Source organism: Hemiscyllium ocellatum, chromosome 25 (genome assembly GCF_020745735.1).
Source record: "Hemiscyllium ocellatum isolate sHemOce1 chromosome 25, sHemOce1.pat.X.cur, whole genome shotgun sequence".
Taxonomy (NCBI): domain Eukaryota; kingdom Metazoa; phylum Chordata; class Chondrichthyes; order Orectolobiformes; family Hemiscylliidae; genus Hemiscyllium; species Hemiscyllium ocellatum.
The window spans coordinates 51636907-51662897 of record NC_083425.1 but is presented as its reverse complement, the minus strand read 5'-3'; the positions used below and the strand labels follow the sequence as shown (position 1 = coordinate 51662897).

Sequence of the window (25991 nt, the reverse complement as noted above, 5' to 3'; positions counted from 1 at the left end):
TTGGATTAAAGTTTCACTCACAACTCTGGAAGTTTGTGTCTGGATGTCTGTTGACTCAGCAGACCTGTCTCCACATAAATGGCCACGATGTGTACCATTTTATTCTCCTTAGAGATAGTAAGTGGCCAAGGAGGTGGGCAAATGCCATGGTAAGCTGATTAGAGGTCCCTTCTTGGGGCATTGGCCAGTTATATTAAAGATAGTTAAGCCTCTAGTGCAGAATTCTTACAAGAATTCAACTACTCCCCCCATTCCCCCTCATGTCTCCCACATCCCCGCCATACTACTTGACCACTCACTCATGCAATATATGGAATCATTAAATTGTACAGTAGCACAGGCAACTCATGAAAGTATACATCTATTGCAAAATCTATTTTGAAAATTGCAGCTGCTTTTAGAGCTTAGTAAAAGTAAGTGAGACACTGCTTTTCATATTCTCCATAACACAAACCTTACCCTGCTTCAAACTCTTAATAGTACTACAATTAATGCTAACATTGCACTTTCAGCTTGTGTAAACAGGCCCTTATTACGTTAATCTGTTTTGACTCTTGGAGTTCAGCTTAGCAATCATATGAAGACAACCAGAGGTAAGTGTAGTGGCCATTTAAGAAGGAGATAGTGAGGAAACTGAAAGGTCTGAAGGTAGATAAATCAACTGGACTGGATGGGCTACACGCCAGGGTCTGAAGGAGACAGCTGAGGAGATTGTAGAAGCATTGGTGGTGATCTTTTAGGAATCACTACAGTCAGGGAAGGTCCTAGAAGACTGAAAAATGGCAAATGTAACACCCCCTGTTTAATAAGGGAGGGAGACGGAAGGCAGGAAGCTGTAGGCCAGTTAGCCTGACCTTGGTTGTTGGTAAGATTTGTTAAGGATGAGTTTGTGGAATACTTGGAAGTGCGTAGTAAAATGGGACTGAGCCAGCATGGATTTATTAAGGGGCAGTCATGACTGACAAATCTGTTAGAATTCTTTGAGGAGATAATGAGCAAGTTAGACAAAGGAGAGGCATGGACGTTATCTGTTTGGATTTCCAGAAGATCTGGGTGGCACAGTGGCTCAGTGGTTAGCACTGTTGCCCCACAACACCAGGGACTTGAGTTTGTTTCCAGCCTCGGGTGACTATGAGGAGTTTGCAAATTCTCCTCGTGTCTGCGTGGGTTTCCTCCAGGTGATCCAGTTTCCTCCCACAATCCAAGTATGTTCAGGTTAGGTGAATTGGCCGTGCTAAATTGTCCATAGTGTTCGGGAATGTGTAGGTTAGGTGCATGAGTCAGGTGTAAATGTATGGAAATGGGTCTCGGTACGATGCTCTGTGGAGGGTCGGTGTGGACTTCTAGATTAGATTAGATTACTTACAGTGTGGAAACAGGCCCTTCGGCCCAACAAGTCCACACCAACCCGCCGAAGCGCAACCCACCCATACTCCTACATTTACCCCTTACCTAACACTACGGGCAATTTAGCATGGCCAATTCACCTAACCTGCACATCTTTGGACTGTGGGAGGAAACCAGAGCACCCGGAGGAAACCCACGCAGACATGGGGAGAACGTGCAAACTCCACACAGTCTGTCGCCTGAGTCGGGAATTGAACCCGGGTCTCAGGCGCTGTGAGGCAGCAGTGCTAACCACTGTGCCACCGTGCCGCCCAAATTGGGCCGAAGGGCCTGTTTCCACACTAAGTAATCTAATCTAATTCTGAAACCTTTGACAAGGTGCCGTATAGGAGGCTGCTTTATCAGATAAGGCCTGTGATGTTAGGGGCAAGGTATTGGCATGGATAGAGGAATAAGCTGACTGACAGAAAGCAGAGAGTGGTGATAAAGGGATCTTTTTCAAGATGGCAGGTAGTGACTAGTAGATTTAACAGGGTCCATGTTGGGACCATAACTCTTCATGTTTTGCATTAACAAGCTGGATGAAGGACTGAGGACATTGTTGCTAAGCTTGCGTTTGACATAAAGATAGGTGTTGAGAAAATGGGGATGCTGCTGAAAGACTTGAACAGGCTAGAAGAGTGGGCAAAGATGTGGCAGATAGAATACAATATAGGAAACTGAAATTAATCATTTTGGTAGGAAGAAGAGCCACTGACTATTCTAAATGAAGAAAGGCTTTGGAAATCTAGTTCATTTGGCAGTTTGGAAAACAAATGCAATTTATCATTCATTTCACAAAGGCTAGAATACAAGAGCAGCGATGTACTGCTTAGTCAGCACAAGGATCTGTTCAGACTGCGTTTGGAATATTGCAAGCAGCTTTGGGCCCTGTATCTAAGGAAAGGTGTGCTGGTGTTGGAGGGAGCCCAGAGAAGGTTTACAAGAATGATCCCAGCAATGGGATGTGCAGGACAATAGCTCAGTGTTTAGCACTGCTGCCCAACAAAGCCAGGGCCCCGGGTTTGATTACAGCCTTGGGTGACAGTGTGGAATTTTGCACATTCTCCCCATCTTTGTGTTGGTTTCCTCTGGATGCTCCAGTTTCATCCTATGATCCATATGCATATTAGGTGGATTGGCCATGTTATATTGCCCGTAGTGTTCAGCTATGTGCTGGCTAGGTGGGTTAGCCATGGGAAATGCAGGGTTACAGGGGATGTGACTGGGTGGGATGCTATTTGGCAAGTCAGTGCAGACTCTTAGTAGAATGGCCTCTTTCTGCACTGTAGGGATTCTGTAATGAGGGCTTGTCATATGAGGAGTGGTTGAGGACTCTGAGTCTGTACTCAATGGAGTTCAGAAGGATGAGAGAGGAATCCGAATGAAACTTTGAGAATACTGAGAGGCAGCGTCAACATAGAGAGGATGTTTCCACTAGTAAGAGATACTAGGACTCGAGGGCACAGCCTCAGAGTGAAGGGATGATCTTTTCGAACTTTGGGGGCAGCACAGTGGCTCAGTTGTTAGCACTGCTGCCTCACAGTGCCAGAGATCAAGGTTTGATTCCAGTCTCAGGCAACTGTCTGTGTGGAGTTTGCACATTCTCCCCGTGTCTGCATGGGTTTCCTCCCATAATCGAACGATGTGCAGGTTAGGTGAATTGTCCATGCTAAATTGCCCATAGCGTTCAGGGATGTGTAAGTTAGGTGTATTAGTCAGAGGTGAATATAGGATAATAGGGTAAGGAAATGGGTGTGAGTGGTTTACTCTTCGGAGGGTCAGTTTGGACTTGTTGGGTCAAAGGCCCTGTTTCCATATTGTAGGGACTCTATGAACTGAAATGAGGAATTTCTACAGCCAGGAGGTGGTGAATTTGTGGAACTCATTGCTGCAGAGGTTGTGGAGGCCAAGTCATTGAATGCATTTAAGACCGAGATAGATATGTTCTTGATTAGTAGGAGGATCAAGGGTTCCAGGGAGAAGGCAGGAAATTGCGTTGAGAGACATTTCAGCCATGATCAAATGGTGAAGTAGATTTGATAGGTCCTATTTGTTATGGTCTTATGCTAATAAAAAACAGCCAGACATCGGTTTGGAGTGGACTGTTATTAGGTCATAATAAAGTATTCTTTCTTTGATCTTTTTTTGAGATCCGAATGTTTTCTGGCCAAAATTGAGTTGTGATGTGGAGTGAAGCTTCTTTTGGTGAAATTAAGAATGGCAGTGTTTGCCAGCATTGTGGATCGTGCGGGAAGCCTGGAATTGAGTCCCACCTACTGTTCTTAATGGTCTTTAGGGTAGGCTCAATGTCATGAAATTTCACAGAACTCCGTTAGGTCAGCTGATCAAAACCTTGGCTGAAGAGGCAAGTTTGAAGGAGCATCTCAACAGAAAGAATTGAAGTGGAGAGGCAGGAAGGAGTGTAATCCAGAGTCTGGGGACTCAACTGTAGACACAGTCAGCAGTAGTGAAGTGAGTAAACCTGGGAATGCACATGAGACCAGAATTAGAGAACCACAGGTATATTGGAGGAAATTGCAGTGAGAGATGGGCAAGACCACGGAGGGATTTCCTACAAGGAGTGTTCTAAACTCATGACTTTGCTTGACCAATATAATGGGGTAATTGGGGAAACAGGGCTTGCTGCAAGTCCAGGCATGGGCAACAGACCTTTGGATGACCTCCAGTTTGCAGGGACTAGAATGTGGAAGATCAGGCAGCAATGTGTTGTAATAGTCAATTCTAGAGGTAACAAAGGCACAAATGAGAGTTTCACAATCATATGAGCTAAGACAGGGATGAAGTAAAGCAATGTTACAGAGGTAAACAAAAAAGAGATCTTAGCCATGGATGAAAATGATGTTGGAAGTTCATCTCAGGAGTAAAAATGCGGATTTCTATCTTCTGATAAGTTAATTAAAGGATTCTCCTGTTAGTGAGCCAGTTGAGATTCTGTGGTATACCAACAACTTTGTAGTCACTTTTACAGAGTTCCAATTGTTCAGTTGCCCTGGGTTTTTACCCATGTTGATTCCAATGGTATGTAATCTATGCTAACAGATCAACTAATTTGCCTAGCCATGGCCAAAGTTTACCACGTGATATGTAACTTTCATTCTGGCTTCTCTGCATAGTCCTGAATGATTTGAACCTAATGGCTAGAGTGGGACAGCTGCCCTTCTCTGATTGGAGTGTTTTGTGGGGCAAAAATTGTTGGAGACCAGGATTCTGAGAATATTTCCTGAAGGGGATTTCCAGATGTGTGTTTCATTTAGTTTTCTACTGGGGTAATCTGACCGTTGGCAAATTGGAAACAGAAGTGTTAGGATCCTGAGTGTCCGGTTGCATATTGCCAACATGTTGACAGAGATGTTTAAATGAAACAAGGAACATTGTTATTTCAATGTGGCTTTCTGGGAATTTCCTAAATGTGAACTATTGTATGTTTCATTGATTCACTAAGTAGTTTAGCCATGACAATCAAGAAAATAATGACTTATATTTCCACCTATATTTATATATTTTTGAGGATAAAGTTTTTTTTCAGGTTGGCAGTCTTTAAATAGTGTGATCACAAGGGATCAGAGTTGGGACTGCAACTGTTTAGAATATTTGTTATGACTTGGAGGAAGGAAGTAAATGTACTGCAGCCAGATTTGTAGATGACACAAAAATAGGTGGAAAGGCAAGTTGTGTGAGAGATACAGACAGTTGACAGAGAGATATTAAAAGGTTAAGTAAGTTAGCAAAATGTTAGTAAATGGAGTACAATGTGGGAAAATGTGAAGTAGTTAATTTTGGAAGGGAGAACAAAAGGCTAGTATTATTTAAATGAACAAAATCTGTAGAAAGCTGCAACAAAAAGGAACTTGTGTACTTGTGCATAAAACACAGAAAACTGATGCACAAGTGCAACATGCCAATGGAATGTTGGCCCTTATTTCAAGGGATTGGAGTGTTAGAGTAGGAAAGTCTTACTGTAACTGTACAAGATGCTGATGAGACCAGCATCTGAAGTATTCTGACCAGTTTTAAAAAGATATAATTTCATTGGAGACAGTTCAGAGAAGGTTCACTCGGTTGATCCCTGGTAAGTGAGCAAATGCTGAATAGGTTGGAACTCTATTCCCTGGAGTTTAGAGCGATGAGAGGTGATCTCATTTAAACAAATAGGATCCTGAAGGGCTTGACAGGGTAAATGCTGAAAGGATGTTTCCCCTCAAGGAATAGTCAAGGAACAGAGGGCATGCTGTCAGAATAAAGGGTGCCAATTTAAGACTGAGATAAGGAGGAATTTCTTTTCCTAGAGGGTCGCGGGTCTTTGGAACTTGCCCCAGAGAGCTTTGGGGGCAGAGTCCTCGTGTATATTTAAGACTTGGATGTATAGATTCTTGATCAGTTAGGGAATCGAGGCTTATGGAGAAAGGGCAGTGAAGTGGATGTGAGGATTGTCTGATCAGCTATGATCCTTTTGAATTAAGGGCGGCACGATGGCACAGTGGTTAGCACTGCTGCCTCACAGCGCCAGAGATCCGGGTTCAGTTCCCGACTCAGGCGACTGACTGTGTGGAACATAGAACATTACAGCACAGTACAGGCCCTTCGGCCCTCAATGTTGCGCCGATCTGTGAAACCAACCTGAAGCCCATCCAACGGACAGTATTCCATTCTCGTCCATAAGCCTATCCAATGACTACTTAAATGCCCTTAAAGTTGGTGTATCTACTACTGTTGCGGGCAGTGCATTCCATGCCCCTACTGCTCAATGAGTGAAGAAACTACCTCTGAAATCACCGCTGAATTTAAAGCTCCGTCCCCTCATATGGGCCATCACCATCCGAGGAAAAAGCTCTCAAGTTTACACGTTCTCCCCGTGTCTGCGTGGGTTTCCTCCGGGTGCTCCGGTTTCCTCCCACACTCCAAAGATGTGCGGGTCAGGTGAATTGGCCATGCTAAATTGCTCGTAGTGTTAGGTAAGGGATAAATGTAGGGGTATGGGTGGGTTGCGCTTCGACGGGTCTGTGTGGACTTGTTGGGCCGAAGGGCCTGTTTCCATATTGTAAGTAATCTAATCTGAATGGTAGAGCAGGCTGGAGGGGTCAAATGGCCTGCTTCTGTTCCTATATTGTATGGTCTATATTATCTCTCTCATGATCAAATGACATCCCAAAGGTCCATATAGCCAGTTAAGTATTTTTGAAGCAAACAAAAACAGAAATTGCTGATAAAACTCAGTAGTTCTGACAGCATCTGTGGAGAGAAAACACAGGATGCAGTGACCCTTCTTCAGAACAAGAAGCAGCTGGGAAGGAGTGCTATTTATGCTGATGATAGGATCTGAAAGAGAGTAAGGAGTGAGCGGTTAGATGGAAATGGAGCCCAGAGAGAGAGAGGCAAAATTATAGACAGTCAAAAGGGTTGTTGAAAGTCAGCCAAAGAAGGGAAGCTAAGTAGGTGAAAATAGAGTTTGAGTGGATGAAAATTGTTTGGCTGTATAAAAGCAAACTATTTCATGACAGTATACCTGTGATAGACTAGATACCAGTCTATCTGGGAAGGAGGTGTTCATGCTCTGAAATTATTAAACTGGATATTGAGTCCTGAAGCCTGCTGGGTGCCTAAGTGGCAAATGAGATGTTGATCTTTCAGCTTGTGTTGAGTCTCATTGGAGCACTGTAGCAGGCCTGAGACTGAAATGTTGGCCTGGGGACACAGTGGCGTGTTGAAATGGCAGGCAACTAAAAGTTGGGGTCATTTTTAATAGATAGAACATGGGTGTTCCGCAAAGTGGTTACACAGTCTGCGTTTTGTCTCCCCAGTGGTCGAGGAGACTGTATTGTGAGCAGTGAATACAGTAGACTAGATTGAATGATGTGCAGGTAAATTGCCATTTCATCTGGAAGGTGTAGCTGGGGTCTTGGATTGTGAGGAGGTAAATAGGCAAGTGTTACATCTTTTGCAGTTTCATGGGAAGGTAATGTGGGGAGGTGTTGAACATACAGATGGCTTAGAACAGGGTGTCCTGCTGGAGTACTCTGCAGAATGCTGGCAAGGAAGGGAAAGGGATTATGTATCTGGTGATGGCATCTTGCTGGAGGTTGTGGAAAGGGTGACGAATGCTCCTTTTAAGGCTGGTAATGTGTGTGGATTAGGATATCTCAGTGGGTTGTGGGGGAAGGAAAAGGGATGAAGGTAGAAGTACATGATATGGGTTGAATGCAGCTATGTGCCCTGTCAGCTGTGGTGGTGGACAGTCCTTGGTTGAGGAAAAAGGTGATGCTTCCTTGTCTAATTACTGCCCCAGGCCCTGTCATGACATGGGTTTTTTCAGTATAGTCAACTTTTCATCTATAATTCCCATTTTAATCTGCCTAGCTTTTCTTTTTCTCTGACTAACTATCAACAATCCCTTTGTCTGCCTACTCTTTTTCCTCTCTCTGAGGGCTCAGTCTCCACTATTCATTGACTCCTTCCCAGCTTCACCTGCCAACTTCTTAGCATAAATACCACCCTTTTCCAGGCACTTCTAGTTTCGAAGAAGATTCACTGAACTGGACTGTTTTTTTTCTCCACAGATGCAGCCAGATGTGGTGAGTTTCTTCAACAATTTCTGTTTTCGTTTGTTCCAGATCTCCTGCATCTGCAGGTCTTTGTTTTATTTAAGTATTTTTGAAGTGTACTTAGTTTTATATGTAGGATATGTGGCAGGCAATTTTGTTCTGTGCTGAGACAGGAGACTATGGATCTTCTAATCAGGCAAGGGTTAAAAGAAAGTAATCTGCCAGGGTTCACAGTATTGATTGTTAATTAGGACACAAATGCTAGTTCTACTTTTTGGTTAAAAATCACACAATATCAGGTTATAGTCCAACAGATTTAATTGGAAGCATACTAGCTTTCAGAGCGCCACTCCTTCATCAGTTGATAGTGGAGGACACAATTCTAAGGCACAGAATTTATAGCAAAAATTTACAGTGTGATGTAACTGAAATTATACATTGAAATATTCGAACAGATGAAAGACTCAACAGACAATCAAGGTATCTTTCAATGTATGATTTCAGTTACGTCACACTGTAAACTTTTGCGATAAATTCTGTGCCTTAGAATTGTATCCTCCACTACTGATGAAAGAGCAGCGCTCCGAAAGCTAGTGTGCTTCCAATTAAACTTGTTGGACTATAACCGGTGTTGTGTGATTTTTAACTTTGTATACCGCAGTCCAACACCGGCATCTTCAAATCAGTTCTGCTTTAGGTTTTGTTGTGTCAGCACACAGACTAAGATTCCCATTTTGCTGATGTGTATAGATATGGTTTGTCATGTGATAATGAACAGGTAACCTGTTTTGTTTTGGTAGTTTTGATTTAGTGATAGATATTGGTTAAGGCACAGGTAACTTGCCTTTTCATTAAAATAGTCCCATGAGATTGTTACAGCCATCTGAGCAGGCAGTTGGGAGCTCAGTTTAATGTCGCGTCTGAAAAGTGACACCTCCAAAAGTGTAGCCCTCCCTCAGTACTGCATTGGAGTATCAGCCTTGACTCTTGTGCTCAGGCCCTAGAGTGGGAATTCAACCCAAATATGAGAGTTCTACCAACTGAGACATTGTAGAACTGTTTAGTTCCAGATCAGTGACCTGACCTGACATATTGTGTTATTTTTATTTCCATCTCAGGTGCTTTAGGTTTTTCTTCCCGAATGTAAGATTTAGCCATAATGCATTGTCAGTGAACGGCTAACGTCAGTCACCTTAAGTATTGAAATGGCTGTTAAATACTGGAGCAGAATATACATGTATCCTGTTAGTCATTTTGATTAATTTTGGGTGAGAATTATACTTTAGTCTACGTATATTTTATGAAATTAGCCCATTCTTGTTGAGTTTATGCAGGTTTGATATGCAGGACCTTGTGTAGACAACATTCGAAGAGAATTTTGGTTATGATAATGGTATTTTAAGGAAGCTCCTCTAAAGTACAACCACATACTGTATGCCCAGTATAAACATTTCCAAGATTGGGTATCATGGAGGGTCACAAGAATTTTTTATTTAGTTTTCCCAGTTGAAAATTTTAGGCCACTCCTATAGGTCAGTCTTGTCCTCTGTAACATTCATCACATACATTTATGGTGATAAGAACATATGAAATTGGAGCAGGAATAGGTCATTCAGCCCCTCAAGACTGTTCTGCTATTCATTAGATCATGGCTGATTTTCTACTTCACTTTCTCAATTCACCCCTGTGTCACTTCATTCCCATGGAATCCTCATTACTTTATCTCACCTACTGGTTATGGCAATGCATTTGTTTGATCATTCTTAACTTTAGAAAATGGTGGAATAAAAGTTCCATACAACTATGGCTAAATCTAAAACCTGCTGAACAACAATGATATTGAATGAGTCTTCATGCTGCAGTTAACAATTAATTGTGTTAACACTGGCTGGTTTTTGTCTTTCTCACTGGACTGAAATGCAAGTACATCTTGTGTTTATGCATTGCCTTTTATATATTAAAACATTCCAACAAACTTCACAGGAGTGTTATTAACAGTAATGTATTAGCAATAAAGCTGTGCAATTCTCAGAGTCTTGAGGAAAGTGAAAGATTTTAAAAATACAAAGAATTCCCCAATTAACCTGCCTTTTAGGTCAATGTTGACAGAAAGCACAGACCAGGTTTCTTCACTTAACAAAAATGCCAATTTATTACAAGTAATCACATTCTAGGTACAGGTAAACAATTATGAACTTTCAGCAGATAACTTTACTAATTAAAATTTAAATATCTTAAAAACTCTGTCTTACATATACAAACACATGTTGAAAAGAAAAATACATGAGTGTGATGGCTGCAGGGAAAGACTTGGAAGCTGTTGGTTCCTGTTCACAGGGTTTGCTGAGATGATTCTTGGCTGGTCAGAACACTGGTTCCTGATTTTCCTTTGGAGGCTTTCACTGGTTTGCAGGAGGTATAAGGATTGGTTTACACTTATAGAAGGCCTCAAACTGATTACAAGTCTCAGCTTGCAAGAGCTGCTGAAGGAAGAATTAATTCATTTTCTTTTAGCTTAAAATGACTTTTACTGCAGAAAGCAGAGAAAGCTCCTGGTCAATAGTCCATGGACCATCTGCTACTTGTTACTGGCTGAATTTCCATTTGAACACATCTCTCGTCTCCAGCTTGTCTGTTTACTATGTTTCAATTGCTACTTGAACAAGCAGCTATGTAAATGATGCTTACAATGAGGGTCAGGTTTCTTGCTTTTGAAATATGTATCAATCCTTCAGAAATGCTTGGTTTTTGAAACAGTTATTTTCTCATTTCAGTGCAGAATGAAAAATGTATAAAAATAGAGAAAGTCTTCACAAGATAATCAAAATCTTGGGTCAATAAATAGGTTTGAAATAATGTCTCAAATGAGAAGAGATCTCTGCTGTCCGTGGTATGCAAACATCTAGCTGTCTCCAAGGACAGGTTGGCCACTGCCTCACAGAGCTAGGGCCAGCACACTGTCTGCTGGTTATATGCATAGATCTGCAGTCCATTGTTCTAGTCTTTGGTACTCAGCACTGATAGTGAGACAATAAGATGACAAGGGACCTTAACCTCAACCCCTCCTGGCCCCTTCTTTAAAAATCAGCGGAAACACACAGTGGCCCTCAGAAGTCTCTTCTCAGAATGCTCCAAAGGTGGCAGGGCCTTCTAACTCCATCCTGCCTGGCAGCCTAAACCCTGTGGGAACTCAAGCCAAGGAGGGTGCACCTGCTTCTGGGCAAGAGATATTCAAGATGCCTGGGTCCTCTAGACACAAACACCCAAGGTTGGTCGACTAAAACTCCCAAAGCCAATGGGTTCCACCATAGGCTGATCGGAGAATATGATGATTGGGATGTAACAAGGAGGAAAGTTTGGGAAGACACCACAAGAAAATTCACAAGGCTTCGTGGAGACAAACCCTTTAGAAAACACCAGAATACTATAATGCTATGTCAGAGTATGCCACTTTTCCCAGTCGTGAGCTGAATATAATATGAAATACATCAGGGTCACTGAATAAAGGAAAGACTGCCTAGCTTTCCTTTACATCTACATTTTCTTACAGACCAAAGAGTGCAGCTTGAGACATCAGAAACCTGCAAAAAGGAAGCTCCTCACTGTCTCCCTATCTACCTTCTGTCTGTGTGAGTGAAAAGACCAGAAATAATCTGGACACTGCAAAGGAAGAATTCAACTACAATAATTTCCAACGAAGAGCTTAAGTCCACTCAATCAGCTATTGAATTGAAAATTGACCATAGCTCTACAGACAACATTGTCATCATCACTTAAAAAAGATCAAAAGAATTGTGAGAAATAAGTATCTACTCCTTCGTTGTTTTTGCTTTTTTTAAGATCCGTAATAGTTGTGTCATACTGCCTGTTTTATCTATTTTATTTGAGAATGAATAAACGTGTTGGGAGTTTACACAGGTTATAGTTTAAATTGTGTTATGGTAAATTAGTCATTTCATTGCTACTCCTTAAAGAATAAATTTATTTACAAAAGGATTATTTTCCAGTTATTGACAAAGTCCGGTGTGGATTCTGACCTGAATAGCAGTCTGTTAAGTAAACTGATTATCTTGGTGGTTTGGTTGGGTATTGACACAATTGTGGTGCCTTGTGGAATACTGGACCTTAATTATTGATGGACTATTCCCAAATGAATCGTACCAAAACGACAAATCACTTCTTATGTCATAATGACGCTGAATCTCCTCATCATTCACCGTCCATTGAATTTCCTGTCTCATCTGTTCCACTTTTGGATGCTTTCAGATGGCCAACTTTATTTTTGAATGTCTGGAACAAGCAAATTCAAGTATATATCCCTTAAAAAAAACTGCGAAGCAAAACATGAATGTAAACAGAACACACAGGATACCTGTATTTGAATTGAATCATCTAACTATTCTTTGACATACCTGAATGCACTCTCTTTGTACTGACATCCAGTGGAAGTGGGCTGTTTTCTGGTTGTTTCTTGCTTTGAACGCCCAACAGCCATTTACCAAAATTGATAGAATTAACCTAATTCCATCTTACATCCTTGAAAAAATGCCTTTTGAGGGAGCTGACCTTAATGCCGTAGCCTCAGAATTGGTGCCAGATCATGCTCTGGTTTTACATAATATCAGTATTACAGTCATAGTCACAGCATGAAACAGACCCTTTGATCCAACTTGTCCATGCCGACCAGATATCCCAATCTAATCTAGTCCCATTTGCCAACACCTGGCCCATATCCCTCCAAACCCTTCCTATTCATATGCCCATCGAGATGCCTCTTAAATGTTGCAATTGTACCAACCTCCACCATTTCCTCTGGCAGCTCATTCCATGCATGTATCACCCTCTGCATGAAAAGGTTGCCCCTTAGGTCCCTTTTTTAGCTTTCCCCTCTCACCCTAAACCTATGCAATCCGGTTCTGGACTCCCCCCATCCCAGGGAAAATACTTGTCTATTTATCCTATTCATGCCCCTCATAATTTTATAAACCTCTATAAGGTCACCCATCAGCCTCCGATGCTCTAGGGAAAACAGCCCCAGCCTGTTCAGCCTCTCCCTATAGCTCAAATTCTCCACCCCTGCAACATCCTTGTAAATCTTTTCTGAACCATTTCAAGTTCCCAACATCCTTCTGATAGGAAGGAGACCAGAATTGCACGCAATATTCCAACAGTGGCCTAACCAATGTCCTGTTCAGCCGTAACATGACCTTCCAATTCCTGTACTCAATGCTCTGACCAATAAAGGAAAGCATACCAAATGCCGCCTTCACTATCCTACCTACCTGAGACTCCACTTTCAAGGAACTATGAACCTGCACTCCAAGGTCTCTTTGGTGAGCAACACTCTCTGGGACCTTATGACTAAGTATATAATTCCTGATAAGATTTGCTTTCTCAAAATGCAGCACCTTGCATTCATCTAAATTACACTCCATCTGCCACTGTTCAGCCTGTTGGCCCATCTGGTCCAGATCCTGTTGTAACCCGAAGTAACCTTCGCTGTCCACTACACCTCCAATTTTGGTGTCATCTAAAACTTACTAACTAATCCTTTTATACTAACATCCAAATCATTTATATAAATGATGAAAAGTAGAGGAGCCAGACCGATCCTTGTGGCACTCCACTGGTCACAGGCCTCCAGTCTGAAAAACAACCCTCCACCACCACCCTCTGTCTTCTACCCTAGAGCCAGTTCTGTATCCAAATGGCTAGTCTTCCCTGTATTCCATGAGAACTAACCTTGCTAACCAGTCTCCCATGGAGAGCCTTGTCAAATACCTTACTGAAGTCCATATAGATCACATCTACTGCTCTGCCCTCGTCAATCCTCTTTGTTACTTCAAAAAACTCAATCAAGTTTGTGAGACATGATTTCCCACACACAAAGCCACGTTGACTATCCCTAATCAGTCCTTGCATTTCCAAATACATGTACAAATTGTCTTTGTTTTTATTTCAAAAATATACTTTATTCATAAAATACTTTGATGATCTATACAAGTGGACATGCTATACATATGTAAACATTCCATTTCTTTCACACCGAAACAGAGTAATCGTTCCTATTTACAGGTCTGTACAATCACATTTTTTAGCTGAGGCGTCAGCAAAGCCCAAATGACTGCATGGGCTCCCTGTTCTTCTTTAGGCAGGCCGATGTTACACGGTGGTCTTTCCCCACCGTGCCTTGGCGGCAGTTGCCCCAAGCTCCAGCACGTCCCTCAACACGTAGTCCTGGACCTTGGAATGTGGCAGTCTGCAACACTCAGTCAGGGTCAACTCCTTCAGCTGGAAGATCAACAGGTTTCGGATCGCCCAGAGAGCGTCCTTCACCGAGTTGATGATCCTCCAGGCGCAGTTGATGTTCGTCTTGGTATGCGTCCTGGAGAACAGGCCATAGAGCACGGAGTCCCGCGTCACGGTGCTGCTCGGGACGAAACTCGACAAACACCACTGCATTCCTCTCCAGACTTCTTCTGCATGGGCACATTCCAGAAGGAGGTGTGTGACAGTCTCGTTTCCGCCCCCCCCCCCCCCCCCCCCCCCCACAGCCGCTTTGAGGGCAGCGTGCGGTGCAGCTGAGAGTCCGGGCGTGCATAAAGGATCTCACATGCAGAGTCCTTCTCACCACCAGCCAAGCCATGTCTTGGTGCTTGTTGGAAAGTTCATCCTGTCCCCCAGGGTTCCCTCTAACAACTTGCCACCGCTGACATCAGGCTCACAGGTCTATAGTTCCCTGGCTTGTCCTTACCACCTTTCTTAAACAGTGGCCCCACGTTTGCCAACCTCCAGTCTTCCGGCACCTCACCTGTGACTATTGATGATACAAATATCTCAGCAAGGGGCCCAGCAATCACTTCCCTAGCTTCCCACAGAGTTCAAGGGTACATCTGATCAGGTCCTGGGAGTTTATCCATCTTTGTGTGTTTCAAGACATCCAGCACTTCCTCCTCTGTAATATGGACGTTTTTCAAGATGTCGCCATCTATTTCCCTACATTCTATATCTTGCATGTCCTTTTCCACAGTAAATACTGATGCAAAATACTCGTTTAGTATCTCTCCCATCTCCTGCGGGTCCGGAGCCTTATTCTCTCCCTAGTTACCCTTTCATCATTAATGTATTTGTATAAACTCTTTGGATTCTCCTTAACTCTATTTGCCAAAGCTATCTCATGTCCTGTTTTTGCCCACCTGATTTCCCTCTTAAGTATACTCCTACTGCCTTTATACTCTTCTCAGGATTCACTCAATCTACTCTGTCTATACCTGACATATGTGTTCTTCTTTTTCTTTACAACACTCTCTTTCTTTCTTTCTCTTTCTCTCTCGCTCTCTTCCTCTCCCCAACCCTGTCAATTCTCTACACCTCTTCTCTCTCCCTCAGCTGCCATGATATTCTGCTATTGCTTATACACTGCATGGTGTCCCACTGGTCTTTCAGCTTTGAGAGCCTGCCTGCTATCCTTAAGTAGACAGTAAGCCCTACCCTTTGCCTATCAATTATTTATTTTAGGCTAAATCACAGAATTTTCTTAACAAAGCACAGGTTCTTGAACTTTACTTGAGGCTAAAATTCTCTGAAAATCCTGCTCATTCCCTCAGAGTGGACACAATTACATCAAAGGGAACACACATTCAACAGCGACACCTTTCATCTGAGTGACAGGGAGGGTAGTGGCTAGCACTGCTACCTCATAGCACCTAGGATCCACGTTCAATTCCACCCTCAGGCGACTGTCTGTGTGGAGTTTGCACTTTCTTCCTGTGTCTGCATGGGTTTCCTCCAGTGCTCTGGTTTCCTTCTGCAGTCCAATTGAGATTAGGCAGATTGGCCATGTTAAATTGTCTACTGTGTCCAGGCTAGGTGGACTAACCATGTGGGGTTAGATGGGTACAGTAGAGGGCTGAATCTGGTTGGGATGCTCTTTGGAGGGTCAGTGTAGACTCATTGGGCCGAATGGACACTTCCTGCACTGCAGAGATTCTATGATTCAGTTTAAACAACGGCTTTAAAATTCTAAAATGTTAAGTGGTGTTTTACAGTCATATTATTGGGTAAAAGCTGACCAGAAAAGATGTTTGATTTGGTTAAAAAAGTTTTAAGATGAATGTTAAATGCGAGGAGAGAAGTGGAGTAAGATTGAAGGTGGGAAAGTATAGATCAAGCTTAAGGCCCAAGCAACCCATTAAGTTGGAATAAATTTGGAACAAAGGATATACACAAGAGATCAGAGTTGGAGGAATGCAAAGTTCTCAGAGAGTTGGAGAAGATGATAGCAACAGAGGGGACAGCATGGTCGCAGTTTTGATATATCTTTTACAACAAGAAGATACATTGACAGAGCAGCTTTTACATGGCAAATGTTTCAAAACACTTTTTACAGAGGCTGAGGGAATGCAAGATGCAAAGGAGGTGTTGGGGGAAGCATTCAAAAGTGTGGTCAAGTGTGCAGATATTGCACAGACCTACCCTCTTGGTGCTCACTGGCAGCTTTACTTCAGCTGCCTGGGCCTTAAACTCCATTTGTACCTTCCCTTCCTAAACTTCACTCTACTTCTCAAACATCTTCTCTGATCAACTTTTATCCGATTATACTCCTGTAAAGCACTGTGCTTTATTTTACTATTTCAGAGCTGCTGTGTAAATGCCAGGTGTTGCTGTTGAATGCAGTGCTCTGGAGCTGCTCTAGATGATTTACGTGTGGAGAGAATTTGATAGTTCAGTGAAATTGGCATTGAGGTTCTGTAGGTGGGACTTGCAGAAGAAATAAAAGAATGACTATACAGTACATGGCAGTGCATAGAGAAAGGTGTGTGCTGAGCAGAGCTTGGCTTTTGGTTCATTCACTCTCGCATATCTGTCCACGACAAATTTGATCAAAAGATAAAAATCCTATTCTAAATTCAGACTATGAGAATCTGAGAAATGAGGGGCGCAAATGGATAGTTCCTGTTTCATAGTGCGTTAAATGTAATTGCCTCATGCTTATCCCAAAGCATCAAATATGCGTCATTGTTGTAGTATATTGATGAACTCTTTTAAACATCAAAGATTTTCTTGCAAAGGCTGGACATTGGGAAGGCTCTGCTAACACTGCATCGTGTTATTACAAAGCCAGAGCCATAGCAACACCCTGTGCCTGGTGTTCAACATATCCCATGGGCTTTCACAAGCACTTAGCATTTCTGTGTCTCAAGCTCCCCTGCTTAGATTCAGATACTGTACAGAAAAAGCACATTAAATTTGACATAAAAACAGAAAATACTGGCAGTGCACAGTAGAACCATCCGCTTTTGGAATAAGCAAAGGCAAATTAACATTTCAGACAAAGACTTGCTTTGTATTATAATTTATCTAAATCCAGTTACTGAAGAGAGAATCATCATGTATTTTAATGCAGCAAGACTGTACAGTGTTACATCAGCAAAAGCTTGAATCGCCACTGCTGTGCAGTAGAAGGATTGATCGTTTAGACATTGTAGTTGTTCCTGCCTCTTAAATGGAGGAATAAACTTTTATAATCTGAAGTAGAAACAGAAAAGAGCTCAAAAGAAAGATCAGTTTATGCAACATATGTAGAGAGAGATGCAACGTTAACCTTTCCTAACCTTCTAACAATTCCTATCACCTTTTGCTAGAACCACTTTTACCAGCTCCTCGACCTGCTCCCCCATCAATCCTGATGTGCACCCGTTCTCAATTCTCCTCCCAAATCTTGACTTTCCCCAGTTCCTGTCCTCAACTTAATAAAGCTGTCAGTGCAGTTCTGGTCATCACACTACCAGAAGGATATGGATGCTTTGGAGAGGGTACAGAAATGGTTTACCAGGATGTTGTCTGGTCTGGGAGATTTTAGCTATGAACAAAGGTTGGATAGACTGGTTTATTTTCACTGTAACACAAGGCGCTAAGAAGCGACCTGGTAGAAGTTTACAAGATTATGAATGGCTTGGATAGAATGGAAAGTATGAGGCCTTTTCCCCAGGGTGGACAGGTTAATTACTAGGGTACACAGGTTCCAGTGTGGAAGTTTAAAAGAGATGTTCGAGGCAAGGTTTTTTCCACACAAAGGGTGGTGAGTGCCTGGAACGTGTTGCCAGTGAAGGTGGTGGAAGCAGACACAGTAACAACATTCAAGAAGCAACTGGATGAATACGTGGATAGGAAGGGAATAGAGGGATATGGAGGCAAAATGTACTGGCACAGTCTTGGAGGGCTGAAGGGACTGTCCCTCTGCTGTCTTGTTCTTTATTCTCTCAGCAGCAGACATTGACGAGATCCAGAGAAATGACTGGGAGATAGCTCTTTTTAAAATTGTGTGGTTTGACCTGGTTCTGACTTCTGATGCCAGGCCAGCAGTTAACTGCCCACATCAGTTCATGTGAACATACTGTGGCAGAAAGCTAAAATGTCTAACTGGTGGAAACTCGCTGATATCGAGGTTTGGGAACCCTCGACATTTTTTCTTAATTAATCCAAACAAATCTGGAAAAAAAACTTGAAACATAAGTTAAATGCTCACATTACAGAACCATACTAATAGAAGTTTATACCATTGGCCCTTGTGGCTGTGATCATACACTCATCAATTATATAAAATAGGAGAGACCCAATTATGATCATTGAAAATGTTTCTGTTTCTCCAAGTTTTGTCTCCTATTGGTTCCAAAGTTTGAAGGCGAACTCTTGGTTCTTTCAATCCACTAAAATTCTCCCACAACTTGACCGTTCCCCCTGACAGTTAATGGATGTTTCTGGAAGTACTGTATGATGAAGCGTTGTCTCAGTCAGTAGTAATGTTGACATTATGTAACACCAGTGCCAATTCTGTAACCAAAATATCTACTGGGATGCACTAAGACCAGCATTTTTGCCAAGGGTGTAAGATGGAATTAGTTTGTTTCTACCAGTTTTGATAAATGGCTAAATGGGGGTTCAAAGCAATAGACCATCAGAAAGCGGTCCACCTTCATTGCGTGTCAATACAAAGAGAACGCATTCAGCTATGTTCAAGAATGTTCAGATAATTCACTTCAAATGTAAGCAGTCTGCGTGTTCTGCTTACATTCATGTTTTACTTAGCCTTTCAGTTAAGGAAATACTTGAATTTGCTCATTTCAGATATTCCAAAATAAGTTGTCCATCTGAACATATCAGAAAGAGGAATAGATGAAAGGAAATTGGATGGTCGGTGCTGAGGAAGTTGAGGGCCCCCATGCCATTTCATGTTAAACTGCAAATCAGCACAAAAGAAGTGATTTATCATTTTGGTATGACTCACTTGGGAATGATATTTAAGCTCCAATGTTTCACAAAGCACCTCAAATGTGTCAATAGCCAATTAAACAACCAAGCTAATCAGTCTGCCTGACAGGCTTAAAAGTAGAAGACAGAGGGTGGTGGAGGAGGGTTGTTTTTCAGACTGGAGGCCTGTGACCAGTGGAGTGCCACAAGGATCGGTGCTGGGTCCTCTACTTTTTGTCATTTACATGAATGATTTGGATGCGAGCATAAGAGGTACAGTTAGTAAGTTTGCAGATGACACCAAAATTGGAGGTGTAGTGGACAGCCAAGAGGGTTACCTCAGGTTACAACAGGATCTGGACCACATGGGCCATTGGATTGAGAATTGGCAGATGGAGTTTAATTCAGATAAATGCGAGGTGCTGCATTTTGGGAAAGCAAATCTTAGCAGGACTTATACACGTAATGGTAAGGTCATAGGGAGTGTTGCTGAACAAAGAGATCTTGGGGGAGTGCAGGTTCATAGCTCCTTGAAAGTGGAGTCGCAGGTAGATAGGATAGTGAAGAAGGCGTTTGGTATCTTTCTTTTATTGGTCAGAGTATTGATTACAGGAGTTGGGAGGTCATGTTGCGGCTGTACAGGACATTGGTTAGGCCACTTTTGGAATATTGCATGCAATTCTGATCTCCTTCCTATCAGAAAGATGTTGTGAAACCTGAAAGGGTCCAGAAAAGATTTACAAGAATGTTGCCAAGGTTGGAGAATTTGAGCTATAGGGAGAAGTTGAAGAGGCTGGGGCTGTTTTCTCTGGAGCATCGGAGGCTGAGGGTGACCTTATAGAGGTTTACGAAATCATGAGGGGCATGGATAGGGTAAATAGACAAAGTCTTTTCCCTGGGGTCGGGGAGTCCAGAACTAGAGGACATAGGTTTAGGGTGAGAGGGGAAAGATATAAAAGTGACCTAAGGTGCAACGTTTTCATGCAGAGAGTGATACGTGTATGGAATGAGCTGCCAGAGGAAGTGGTGGAGGCTGGTACAATTGCAACATTTAAGAGACATTTGGATGGGTATATGAATAGGAAAGGTTTGGAGGGATATGGGTCGGGTGCTGGCAGGTGGGACTAGATTGGGTTGGGATACCTGGTCGTAATAGACAGGTTGGACTGAAGGGTCCGTTTCCATGCTGTACATCTCTGTGACTGCTGTTCAGATTGAGTGATTCCTCCCAGACTTTGTCATTAACACGAAAATAACTCTATTGGAAATCATCTTTTTCTTTAACAAATTAAATGTTACTAATTTACTACACTACAACATAAACTATAACCCCGTAAAATTCCCAACAAACACACAACTATCTTATTCACAAATAAGATTGATTGAAAAAAGACAGTCAGGTTGTCCATTTGCTCACTGAGCTGGCAGGTTTGTTTTCAGACATTTCGTCACCATGCTAGCTAGCATCATCACTGAGCTTCCCAGTGAACTACTGGTATTCTATCCCATTTTATATTTATGTGTCTTGGTCTCTTCAGGTGGGTGATATCATTACCTGAGATATCATACATATGTTGTGGTTCTGCTCGCCGAGCTGGAAGTTTTTGCTGCAAATGTTTCGTTCCCTGGCTAGGGAACATCATCATTGCTGTTGGAGCCTCGTGTGAAGCGCTGCTTTGATGTTTCTTCCGGTATTTATATTGGTTTGTAACAAATACAAACCAATATAAATACCGGAAGAAACATCAAAGCAGCGCTTCACACGAGGCTCCAACAGCAATGATGATGTTCCCTAGCCAGGGAACGAAACGTTTGCAGCAAAAACTTGCAGCTCGGCGAGCAGAACCACAACAACGGATACCCGAGCTACAAATCTTCAATCAGATTTTAAATATCATACATATCTGAGAAAAAGAACTGGGAATGATACCACCCACCTGAAGAGACCAAGACACACAAATAGAAAGTGGGACAGAACACTAGTGCTTCACCAGAGGCTCACTGATGATGGTACCTACCATGGTGATGAATTGTTTGAAAATAAACCTGCCAGCTCAGCGAGAAGCTTACAACCTGAACCTCAACCTGAGCTTATAGAGCTTCTCAAGAATCGCAAAAAAGACAATTTCACGCAAATATTATGGTGGAAATATATAGACAGGAAGAAAAAATTCTGTGGATAAGAAATTTAGACAGTAAGAACGGAAACTTGTTACTTAAGTTTTTCTGAAGTTGTTATATGATGCTGACATGATATGGCCTGCAGAGCTATGGTCAATTTTCGATTCAATAGCCGATTGGTGGACCTAGGAGTTTCTTGCATTAGAATTCTTCCTTCTGAGAGTCTAAGTGTTTGTTTTGTCTTTTTTATGCATGTATTGCACATTGTGTAGTTTTGGAACAATAACATACATTTTATAACCATTATTTCACAAACTGAGAGTTTCCACCTCTGTTTGATTTTATTACTGGAGGTTTCATCATATGACCTTCGATTTTCAACCAACACAGCCTTTAGTTTGTATTCAGAGTGGATGGATGATTTATTGGAATGTATGATTCCTTCAGCTTCATTTTATGTGGTCTTGCATACTGGGGCAATTTAAAAGGAACGCCTTGTGAATGGACTTTGATATTTTTATTTATATCTCTGTGCAACTTAGAGGGATGAGTGGACTGTATTTTCTTCCCCAACCAGTTTCCTGTCCCAGTGCAAAGATGTGCAAGTTGGGTGGATTTGCCATGGTATCTTGTCCAGGGATATGTAGGTGAGGTGGGTTAGCCATGGTATATTTGGGGTGTGGGTGGGATGCTTACCGGAGTGTCAGTGTGGCCTCGATGGACCGAATGGCCTGTATCTGCACTGTCTGGTTTCAATGATTCGGATTTAGATCAGGCTACCCAAAGTGATGAATAAACTGCCAGATAAGGCCCTTAAATTTGCAGTTATAGCTCACTTCAGGGCCTCATCCCAATATGACTGCCCATCTCTGGGTGAATGCCAGGGGATCGATTTTTGTAGAAATCCGAAGGAATGATCACTTTGGGAGAACCTCACCACCTTTTGTGTGGGGTCTCTTATTCACAGGAACTCAGTGTCCATTTGAGTAACTCAATTGTGGGAAGTGAGGGTGGGGTGTTGTCACAGAGAGCCATCGTTTTGCCCTTGTTGTTGATACTCATCCCCCTTTTTTCCCTGAAACTATTCCCATCACTCATCTATGGCCTGGTTCTTTTGTCAGTCCTGGACTTTGGATGAATACACGAGCAGCACTAGTTACATTCTCACAGATTAAGCAGCTCACAGCTCCAGGCTACTGATACGCCAGCAGCTGTTCTATTGGGGTTTCCTCAATCCTGACGAGTAATTGTTGCTTTCAAATTAAATATCTGATTGGCACAGTTCGGTGGCACTTCCTGAGACACACTTATTGCTCTATAACTAGCAGGCAGGACCTCCATTGCTTAGACATAATATCAGCCAGAAGTGTCTGATTTTCTTTCAAATTGGTGTGAGAAAATAGTGTGCTGAGAGAATGGACAAATCAGATATTCATGGCAGGGATCATATGATAAAAGCTTTCCTCATTCCAATATTGCCAAAAAATGAATTACTGAATAGATTTATGAATCTAATGTTCAACAGTTCTAGATTAAACCACAGTGCCAGTCCTATGTGTTTTAATTACCTGGAGTTTTTTTTTATCAAGCATCAAGGGAATTAAGATTCACAATGAAGTTAAATACCAGCTGTCAATTAAGACTAACTCTCTACAAGTTTGTTGTTAACCTTTAGCCTGCAGATAGGTGTGAAAAATGGACCATATAGTGTGGCTTGTGCACAGTTAACAAGTTGAATTAAATATCTGATTGGCATCATCTACATGTCCCCACAGTTTATCAGTACCATTGCTCCTTCAGGATAGGGAGCCAGCCCAAGGTTCCTACTTGGTTAGCACGCCTGACCTTGCCATTAAGTAGCCTGGCGCTATAACAATCCAGGTGGATATGTCTGGAATTGTGGTGAATATGGACCTGGAACTGATTCCAATAAGTTCCCAACTGAAACTGTGGACCCAAGAGTGGGAATCTGGCCTGATTATTATACGCCATAACCCAGAATTGATTTAGAGCTCCAGCATCAAATGCGGATGAGATAACATCGTGGGCGGCACGGTGGCATAGTGGTTAGCACTGCTGCCTCACAGCGCCTGTAGACCCGGGTTCAATTCCCGACTCAGGCGACTGACTGTGTGGAGTTTGCACGTTCTCCCCGTGTCTGCGTGGGTTTCCTCCGGGTGCTCCGGTTTCCTCCCACAGTCCAAAGATGTGCAGGTCAGGTGAATTGGCCATGCTAAATTGCCCGTAGTGTTAGGTAAGGGGTAAACGTAGGGGTATGGGTGGGTTGCGCTTCGGCGGGTCGGTGTGGACTTGTTGGGCCGAAGGGCCTGTTTCCACACTGTAAGTCTAGTCTAGTCTAGTCTAGTCTAACATAACATTCTAGACCAAGCAACAAAACATGGACCCATCCCATTATTGTCAATCATATTTCCTTTCTTGCAAACATGAAAATGCAGTCGCTGGTGGAAATGTCAACCAGCAGTGTACTGAACCTGTGAGAAATCCTATAGTAAATTACCCATATGAAATGCAGCAATAACTTGCACTTGTAGAGTGCTTTTAGTATCCTAAAGGCCAGTAAGTCTCATGTCTGTCATCTGCAAGCTGTTAGGAAGGATTCTGAGGGATAGGATTTATGACCATCTGGAAGAGCGTGGCTTGATTAAATGCAGTCAACATGGCTTTGTGAGGGGCAGGTCATGCCTCACAAACCTTATTGAGTTCTTTGAGGATGTGACTAGAAAAGTTGATGATGATCGAGCTGTGGATGTGGTGTATATGGACTTCAGCAAGGCATTTGATAAGGTTCCCCATGGTAGGCTCATTCAGAAGGTCAGGAGGAATGGGATACAGGGGAACTTAGCTGTCTGGATACAGAATTGGCTGGCCAGCAGAAGACAGCGAGTGGTAGTAGAAGGAAAATATTCTGCCTGGAAGTTAGTGGTGAGTCCACAGAGCTCTGTCCTTGGGCCTCTACTGTTTGTAATTTTTATTAATGACTTGGATGAGGGGATTAAAGGATGGGTCAGCAAGTTTGCAGACAACACAAAGGTTGGAGGTGTCGTTGACAGTATAGAGGGCTGTTGTAGGCTGCAGCAGGACATTGATAGGATGCAGAGATGGGCTGAGGGGTGGCAGATGGAGTTCAACCTGGATAAATGTGAGGTGATGCATTTTGGAAGGTCGAATTTGAAAGCTGAGTACAGGATTACGGATAGGATTCTTGGCAGTGTCGAGGAACAGAGGGAACTTGGTGTGCAGGTACATAGATCCCTTAAAATGGCCACCTAAGTGGACAGGGTTGTTAAGAAAGCATATGGTGTTTTGGCTTTCATTAACAGGGAGATTGAGTTTAAGAGCCGTGAGATCTTGTTGCAGCTCTATAAAACTTTGGTTAGACCGCACTTGGAATACTGCGTCCAGTTCTGGTCGCCCTATTATCGGAAAGATGTGGATGCTTTGGATAGGGTTCAGAGGAAGTTTGCCAGAATGCTGCCTGGACTGGAGGGCTTATCTTATGAAGCGAAGTTGACTGAGCTCGGACTTTTTTCATTGGAGAAAAGGAGGAGGAGAGGGGGCCTAATTAAGATATACAAGATAATGAGAGGCATAGATAGTCTCTGGTTATCGACTCTATGTTCAGGGCAGAAAAGGCTAACACGAGGGGTCATAGTTTTCAGCTGGTTGGAGGAAAGTATAGAGGGGATGTCAGAGGTGGGTTCTTTTACACAGACAGTTGAGAGGGCATGGAATGCGTTGCCAGCAGCAGTTGTGGAAGCAAGGTCATTGGGGACATTTAAGAGACTGCTGGACATGCATATGATCACAGGAATTTGAGGGTGCATACATGAGGACCAATGGTTGGCACAACATCATGGGCTGAAGGGCCTGTTCTGTGCTGTACTGTTCTATGTTCCATGTACTCTAGAAGAACATAATTGGATCAGATAAATTGACACACATACAAATTAGGACAAGTTAGGACAGACACTTGTTCAAAGACTTTAAAGGGCCATCTCAAAGGAGAGGGGTTTAGGGATCACTTCAGAGGTTAATGCCTAAGCTGCTGAAAAGCTGGTTTACTGGAGATAATAAAGGCATAGAAATCATATAATCATAGAATCCCTACAGTGTGGAAACAGACCATTTTGGCCCAACAAGTCCACACTAACCCTCCAAAGAGTATCCCACCCAGACCCATTTACCCTACCTTATTATTTTACATTTCCCCTGACTCATGCATCTAACCTACACATCCCTTAACACTCTGGCAATTTAGCTTGGCCAATTCACCTAACCTGCATTGTGGGAGGTAACCGGAGCACCCGGAGAAAATCCATACAGACACTGGGAGAATGTGCAAACTCCACATACCAGATGTGCTAAAACACAAGTTGGGACAGATAGTAACATGGAGGTGGAAGTAAGTTACTTTGGAGGGCATCGGAAACTCAGTTGAGAGACAGTACGATAATTTGTGAACAGTTTGGTGCAGTCTGAGGTAATGTCCAGGGAGGGAAGTGGAGTTAGTAACTATAGGATGGAGTTTGTGACAAGGAAGCAAGATGGGGCTTTGGTAAATTGGAGGAAGTTTCTGGATGTGCAGGATCAGATGTTGGGCAGACAGTGTCACAGTCACAGGAGCAGTGAAGGGAACAAGAAAGGTTATGA

At 42.7% G+C, this 25991-nt stretch overlaps 1 protein-coding gene across 4 annotated transcripts in view; it reads left to right on the top strand.

The window, feature by feature from the left end:
* spata20 (spermatogenesis associated 20) overlaps positions 1 to 25991 on the top strand; it is a 363387-nt gene that overhangs the window by 191180 nt on the left and 146216 nt on the right. The gene's annotated exons all lie outside the window — the stretch shown is intronic.